Consider the following 8,917-nt stretch of genomic DNA (forward strand, 5'->3'; position numbering starts at 1 on the left):
GATGATTCGGCTGATTGAGCAGCTGGAACATCTTGACTTCAACATGGATCTCCAACTACAGACGGATTTGATCCTTCAGTCCCTTCCTGAGTCTTTTCGAAATTTTGTGACAAATTTCCATATGACTAAATAGGAATGCACCTTAGCTGGTTTACTCAACATGCTGGTTATTGCCCAAAAGAATATGCCGGGCAATAAAGGAAAAGAGGTAATTTTGATTGTATCTTCTTCTACTAGAAAGTCCAATAAGAAGAAGGGCAATAAGAAAAAGAAACCTCAGATTCCTAGTCCTTCTAAGAAAATAGCTAAACAGAAAGGGAAGACTAAAGCCGATAGAGGTAAAGGAAAGTGTTTCCACTGCCAAAAGGATGGGCACTGGAAAAGGAATTGCCCAGAGTATAGCAATCTAAAAGAATGCAATGCCATAGTGAAAATCAACTCAAGTTCAAAATATATTTGGTACTTAAGGTTATGTCATGTTGCAGAAGATAGGATTGCAAAACTGGAGAAAATAGGGATTCTATCCTCATTAGGCTCTAAGCCTACTCCAACTTGTAAATCTTGCCTTCAGGGCAAAATGACTCGATCACCCTTTGTTGGTAAGAGCTGAAAATATTTTAGAGTTAATACATAGTGATGTATGTAGTCCATTTAAGGAAATGGCTAGAGGCGGTTTTCATTACTTTATTACCTTTACTGATGATAAATCAAGGTTTGGGTATTTGTATTTGATGAAATACAAATATGAATCTTTTGAAAAGTTTAAAGAATTTAAATCTGAAGTAGAAAATCAAACAGGAAAGAGTATTAAAGCTCTTCGATTAGATTGTGGAGGTGAATATTTGAGTACTAAATTTAATGAATACTTGAAAGAGCACAGTATTGTTTCTCAGCTGACTCCTTCAGGAACCCCATAGTTGAATGGTGTCTTTGAAAAGAGAAATCGTATCCTATTGGATATGGTACGTAGTATGATGAGCTATACTGATATGCTAATCTCCTTTTGGGGATTTGCATTAGAATCAGCTTTGTATATTCTGAATAGGATTCCATCAAAATCAGTTTCTTCCACACCTTATGAGATATGGCATGGAAGAAAACCAAGTCTTAAGCATGTTAAGATTTGGGGTTGTCCAGCTTATATCAAAAAGCTGAACACTAATAAATTGAAAATCATATCAGAAAAAGGTCGATTTGTTGGATATCCAAAAGATAGTTTTGGGTATTATTTTTATTTGCCTACTTCACAAAAGGTTGTGATAAGTAGAGACGCCACATTTCTTGAACAACAGTTTGTTCAAGAAAGAGGCAAAGGAAGGCAAATAGAGTTAGAATTAGAGAATTTTGACCAACCAACAGATCAGATGGATATAGAACCATCTAGTCAACCTACACCTGTTGATGAAACATCTACAGTTGTTCCTCGTAGAACAACCAGGGTATCTCGTCCACCAGTGAGATATGGTTTCCTTCATAAAGAAGAACAAGAGTTGTCTACTCATAAAGAAGTAGATCATGGAGATGATCCACTTACCTATGAAGAAGCTATATCAGATATAGACTCTTCAAAATGGATTGATGCTATGAAATCCGAAATTGATTCCATGTATAAGAATCAAGTTTGGGATCTTATTGACCTACCTGAAGGTATTGTACCTATAGGGAACAAATGGGTTTTCAAGAAGAAAATTAGTTCTGATGGAAAGGTAGAGACCTATAAGGCAAGGCTAGTAGCGAAAGGGTTTCGCCAAAGGTAAGTAATCGACTATGAGGAGACTTTCTCGCCTGTTGCCATGCTTAAATCAATTAGGATTCTATTAGCAATAGCTACATACTATGATTATGAGATTTGGCAGATGGATGTCAAAACAGCTTTTCTCAATGGATACATTGAAGAAAACATTTTCATGGAACAACCTAGGAGTTTTGAATCCCAAGATGGTTCCAAGGTATGCAAGCTAAAGCGATCTATTTATGGGTTGAAGCAAGTTTCGAGGAGTTGGAACATCCGTTTTGATGAAGCCATTAAATCCTTTGGTTTTATCAAAAATGAGGATGAGCCATGTGTATATAAGAAGGTTAGTGACAGTGCTATCACTTTCCTTGTCTTATATGTGGATGACATACTGTTGATGGGTAATGACACAGGTATATTGACAACTGTAAAGGTATGATTGTCAAATACATTCTCCATGAAAGACTTAGGGGAGGCAACCTATATTCTTGGGATTCCCATCTATCGAGATAGAGCAAAAAGAATAATTGGTTTATCCTAAAGTCTATCCTTGGAAAAGGTGTTAAAGAGTTTTAACATGCTTGATTCCAAGAGAGGATTGTTACCAGTGAGACATGGTATCCACCTTTCTAAAGAGATGTCTCCAAAGACACCTGAAGAAAGAGATAAGATGGCCAGGATTCCATATCCTTCGGCTATTGGAAGTTTAATGTATGTAATGTTGTGTACTAGGCCGGATATCGCATATGCTGTTAGTTTGACTAGCAGGTAACAATCCAATCCAGGTTTGGAACACTGGATAGCTGTCAAGAATATCCTTAAGTACTTGAGAAGAACTAAGGATTTATTCTTGATCTATGGAGGTGGAGACTTGCAATTGGATGGTTATACTGATTCTGATTTCCAATCAGATATCAATGATAGAAAGTCTACCTTTGGATATGTGTTCATTTGTAATAGAGGTGCAGTCAGTTGGAAGAGTTCCAAACAGAGCATAACTGTAGATTCCACTATCGAGGCTGAGTATATTGCTGCATCAAATGCTGCAAAGGAAGCTATTTGGATAAAGAAGTTCGTGATAGAACTTACAGTAGTTCCTTCCATTGAGTCAATAGTTCCACTACACTGTGACAACAATGGAGTAGTCATACAGGCTAAGGAACCAAGGTCTCACTAGAAATCCAAACACATAGAAAGGTGCTACCACATTATCAGAGAAATAGTTGGACGAGGCGATATAGCCATGCAGAAAATAGCATCAGCTGAAAATCTAGCTGATCCATTCACTAAGCCTATGTCACAGACTCAGCTAGACCGACATCTTGAGAAGATAGGTCTAAGATATTGTAATGAATGACTCTAGTGCTAGAGGGAGATTGTTAGTAGTATGCCCTAGAGCATATCATTTAGTATGTATCTTGTACATATTTTTATTAATAAAAGGCATTTCCACTTTTCTGTTTACCTAAGATATTTATGTGTAATAGAAAAGGTCCATTGATATTTTGTTAGAAATACTATTCTTAAGTTGTTAAGAATATGAGTGACAGTATTTCTAGTTCAAAGTATCATAAATAGGTTCACAATCTAGGATACTTCATAATAAGGACATGACTTATCCAGAAAGATTGTATTCATGTTTGTTCCCAAGTTATTTATATGAGATATAAATAAGATGGAATGGTGAGTCTCATGCCATATGACAAACATGATAGGCACTTATAAATGATAAGTAGGCCGAACCAGTGACACTTATGACAAGCACATGGAGTTTACTCTTGTCAATGTTTTGTCATAAATCATATCAGTGCATATAATCTTTAGACCTGAGATAGCACAGTTATCTTGTATATAGGTAGTTTAAGTTTGATACTGCTTTCATACTTGTACTGTGTATGGGTATATGGGCATGTGTTGGCTCCTACTAGTTATATATGGAGGTAGGTGTTGATCAAGATGGAATCTATTCCTCTAAGTAAATAGAGATAAAATCCTATGTTCATTTAATTGTTCTTGATGTTTCGAGTTCCTGGCCAGGACAGAGAGATTTATTCAGAAAAAGTTTCTGATGAGAAAATCTTTTTAATCAGGAACTGGAATTAAAAGAGAACATAATATTCATAGCAAATGGAGTTTGACATAAACCATGACTCCAGCTTGAGTTGGAATTTTGTAATAGAGAGATTCTAGTGTATGGTAACATATGATTATAGGTTCATTTAAGGTAAACCTTATTACTAATTGGGTGGCCATGGCATGCTATGCTAGGTGTTAACCATGGTTTATGAGGTGCATAAAATGATTTAGAGAAATCATTTATGGTAAGAAAAAGTTCTGATGATATTAAGAGTTGATATCATATCTCATTGCCAATTAGTGATGAGCCTAGTAAGTTACACACATACACAAGTTATCACCTGATTAAATATGATTTAATTAATTAATTAAAGAGTTTGATTGATTAATTAAATAGGTTTGGTTTACAATTAGATTGCAAAGTCCCTAGCATGACTTGAAGTCAAATCTAGATTATTAGATGTATGGTATAAGTTAAATTTATATTTAAAGTGTTTAAATATGAATTTAATTAATGATAAAATTAATTAATAAAGATTAATTAATTGATTTATATTTGATATAAATTGATTAGAAGAAGAGAAATAATCATTTTGAGTTGAGAACTCAAAATTAAGACACAGGGGCATTTTGGTCATTTCACAGGGTGACATGTGGCACCATGAGATGGTGACACATGGCATTACACATAAGGTTGCCAAATGTCTTTCAATCATGTAAGATGAATAAAATTAAGATTAAATATAGGTTTGATACTTGGCACAATGTGATTGGGTCAATTAAACCTATAATCAATCAGAGGGTGACATGTGGCAAGGGTTTAATATGTTGACCTAGCTATATAAGTGTTGTTATGAAAAAAAATAAAAAAACCAGCAACCTCTTTCTTTGGTGCCTCCACCCAAGAAGATTTCTCTCTTCTTCATCTTCTTCTCTCATCTTTCCAAGAGATTAACAAACAATCTCTTGAATTAAAAATACTAGAAATTATTTCTAGTGTCCTGTTTACATCTTTAATCTCTTAAAAGGTAGAACTTGATTTTTTAAATAATAGAAAAAGCTTTAGAAGCTGTTCAAGGGCTGCCATAGGTGTTCTTGGTATGGACAAGCTAGAGGGACAACATCTGGTGTCCTGAAGATGCATCTCAAAGGCGCAAATATACTGCAGTGCATCAAGAGGTTAGTGTGTTTGTTCTTGATTTAATCTAGAGTTCTAAAATTAATCTGATTAATTTTAAAATCTTAAATGGCAAATACAGATCTAAAAACATATTAAAAGAGTTTTAATATGTTGTTTATCATTGAAATCAAATAGATAAAAATAAATCTTGCATGATGCATGTGACCCTAGGTGAAAATTTTTGAATTCAATGGTATAAACTTGTGTTTTTCACGCTTCCGTTCCTTCATATTGTTTGATATTATCGGGTGTGTGAGTGCTCCAAATTACCTTTTTGCTGTTATGATGTGAAAATATTACCGATATTGCATGTCACTCTACAGGGTGCCTTAGCTTTAGATAGTTATAGAGATTATGGTTAAAATTGATATTTTACTCTCTGAAGCGAACGCTCACTCCTGTTCAATATTGTTCCAGGCTACAGGAGGATTATTATTGTGGTTAACCTACTTTTCTCCCTCGCAGGTCATCTATTCATGTTTTTGTAATTCTATTAACTTCTAGAATTTTCGCATGTGTTAGAAATATTTATTTAATTTGGGTCTGTAATATAAATTGTCATGTTGGACCTGTAAACTTATTATATGCATGTATGTTGGACTGGATGAGGGAGCTGAGCTCCCATTTATTTTTATGTTGTTATGAGTATGTGGAGGGTGAGCTGAACTCCCCAATTGATTATATATATTGTGTTTACAGGTGGGTTAGTAAAAAACTCACCGTTAAAAGGTCCATTTTATGGCCGGACTCTATCCGGTTGAATTCTTGAAATTGGGCCCAAATGGGCCTTAGAGTTGGATTGAGGAATAGTTAAGCTTACTATGGGCCTCGAGGGCTTTAGGCCGGACCGGCACTAGCCCAGGTCCTAGTGCCGGTCCGGCCCATAGGTTGGGTCGTGACAAATGTGGTATCAGAGCTTAGGCTCCATATTCATAGGGAATAATTATCTAAAATGTTGGGAAGAGTCTAATAGGAGTCACATGCGGAAAATAGGGTCCACATTCGTCTTGCATTGTCATCCTTGCTTCTAGTTTCTGCTTCATATAATTATGTATAAATATGAGTATATAGAGCTGTGTAACATGCTGTTTTGAATTTTGTGGGCTAATGCTGCTGAATTTCAGGAAAATGCGTAGAAGCAGGAGAGCTGCCACTGCACCAGAACCAGATGTGCCTGACAAGGTGTCGGTACAGGATGAGGCGCCTGCCCCGAGGAGGCGGGGTAGGAGGCCTAGAGCTGCTCAAGTAGAGGAGCAGCCACCACCAGTCCAGGAATAGTCCTTTGTGGCCCCGGGTCCCATGGACACAATGGCAGCTACTCTAGCTGGTTTACAGAGAACCATCGATATGATGGCACAGTATATGGTCCACCCTCCCCAACAGCAGCAGTCCACCGCACCAAGAGGGGAATGTTACAAACAGATAATAAATTTCAAGAAATTGGTGCCTGGTACTTATGATGTGTCAGACGATGCCTATCGGTTTTTGAATTCCTGCAAATAGGCAGGGATGGAGTTGCAGTTGGCTGATAGGAGGCTCATAGAGTGTGTGCAGCATGTCATGGGGCCTATGCCTAGACAATGGATGAATGATTACATATTACCTCGAATGAAAGGTTTGTCATGGGCCCAGTTTGTGGAACTGTTTGTCAACCAGTTTGTACCAGAGAGTTTCAGAGATCAAAAGTAGTGGACCTTTGAGGCCTTAATACAGAATGGCAGGTCTGTAGATGAATATGCTACAGAATTTTTGTAACTGAGCAGGTATGCCCCTACAGCAGTAGCTACAGAAACTATGAAGGTGAAGAGAATCCTAAAGGGGCTTGACAGGAGGTATGCAAACCTGGCCATGATGTCTGATCAGTCTTTTGATGTGGTAGTTGATTGAGCCAGACAGATTGAGATTAGCTATGCTGTGGATGACAGCGGAAGGGTAAAAAAAAATAGAGCAGAGTGTTCTTCAAGTGTTCCCCACATGGGTACTACGGATAGTGGTGGCCAAACTAATTACAGAGGAAGAAGCAGGAATAAGAGGAGTGGTTTTAGACATAAATCTCGAGGATTCAGACCAGGGTACGGATCCAACAGTGGTCATAGTTCAGGATACAGCAGTTCTGGGTCTGGTTCAGGATCCTCCATGGCACCTTGTGCACAGTGTGGAAGAGGACATTCAGGACCTTGTATGATGGGTTCAAGAGTATGCTTCAGATGTGGCCAACAAGGTCACTTTGCTAGGGAATGCCCTGTGTTCAGCGAGCCACATATGGGGTCACAGGGTTCTATTGCAAATGTTTCTCGTCAGTTATATCCTGGTGCTTCTAGCATGGCAGTGATCGATTGATGGCCAGGGCCGAGGACAAGGGGGACGTGGATTTGGAGGCAGATCAGGAGGTAGAAGTCAGTATCAGGGTTCTACAACCCAGGGTAGGGGTCAAACTCAAGTTTTCACCTTGACCCATTAGGATGCTCAGGCTTCCAATGCAGTTGTGGCAGGTATTCTTCTAGTCTGTTCCTATGAGGCTTGTGTTTTAATAGATCCAGATGCTACACACTCATTTGTCTCCCCTGTGTTTGCCATGAGATTGGGTAGAAACCCTACAACTTTAGAATGCCCTTTGTCTGTAGCTACCCCGCTTAGTGACAACATAGATGTAGATATGGTTTTTCCGGGTAGCCTAGTAGTAGTGGATGGAAAGATCCTCTCAACAGATTTGGTTCCTCTACCAGTAATGGATTTCAATGTAATCTTGGGAATGGATTGGTTGGCAACTCATTATGCCACAAAAAGGTGTATTTCCACATACCTGGTGTGGAAGAGTTTAGCTTTGATGGTGACAGGAGCGTGGCTCCATATAATTTGGTGTCAGCAATTAGTGCTAGAAAAATGTTGAGGCGTGAATGTCAAGGGTATTTGGCATTGGTGAGAGATACATCTGTAGAAGGTGTCAACATGGAAAATGTTCCTGTTGTCAAAGAATTCATGGATGTCTTCCCTGAGGAGCTTTCAGGGTTGCCACCAGGAAGGGAAATAGAGTTCTGCATTAATGTTGTTCCGGGTTTAAACCCCATATCAATGCCACCTTGCAGGATGGCACCAGCAGAATTGAAAGAGCTAAAGGAGCAACTACAGGAGCTTTTGAACAAGGGTTTTATACGTCCGAGCACTTCACCCTGGGGCGCTCCTGTTCTATTTGTGAGAAAGAAAGATGGGTCATTGAGGTTGTGTATTAACTATAGATAGCTGAACAAGGTGACTGTGAAGAACAAGTATCCACTTCCTCGGATCGATGATTTGTTTGATCAGCTCCAAGGAGCTAGATTCTTTTCCAAGATAGACCTACGATCAGGCTACCATCAGTTGAGAATTAGGAATGAGGATGTGTCCAAAACGGCATTCAGGACAAGATATGGTCATTATGAGTTCTTGGTGATGTCTTTTGGACTCACTAATGCACCAGCAGATTTCATGGACCTGATGAACATGGTGTTCAGGCCATTCCTGTACCGTTTTGTCATTGTATTCATAGATGACATTTTGGTATACTCTTGGACCGAGGAAGAACACGTGTGGCACTTGAGGATGGTGTTGCAGACTTTGAGGGAGCACCAGTTATATGCCAAATTTTTAAAATGTGAATTTTGGCTAGGAAGCATCTCATTCTTGGGACACGTGGTTTCTAGTGAAGGCATTCAAGTGGATCCTAAGAAAATTGAGGCTGTGACTGATTGGCTTAGGCCTATAACAGTTACTAAGGTGTGAAGTTTTCTGGGCCTAGCTGGCTACTATAGGTGTTTTGTGCAGGATTTTTCCAGGATAGCAGCTCTCCTAACTAAGTTGACTCGGAAGAATGTTCCATTCATTTAGACAGATGATTGTGAGGAGAGTTTCCAGAAGCTTAAAAAGTGTCTAACCACTGCCCCTGTGTT

Source organism: Hevea brasiliensis, chromosome 9 (assembly GCF_030052815.1).
Source record: "Hevea brasiliensis isolate MT/VB/25A 57/8 chromosome 9, ASM3005281v1, whole genome shotgun sequence".
NCBI classification, from domain to species: domain Eukaryota; kingdom Viridiplantae; phylum Streptophyta; class Magnoliopsida; order Malpighiales; family Euphorbiaceae; genus Hevea; species Hevea brasiliensis.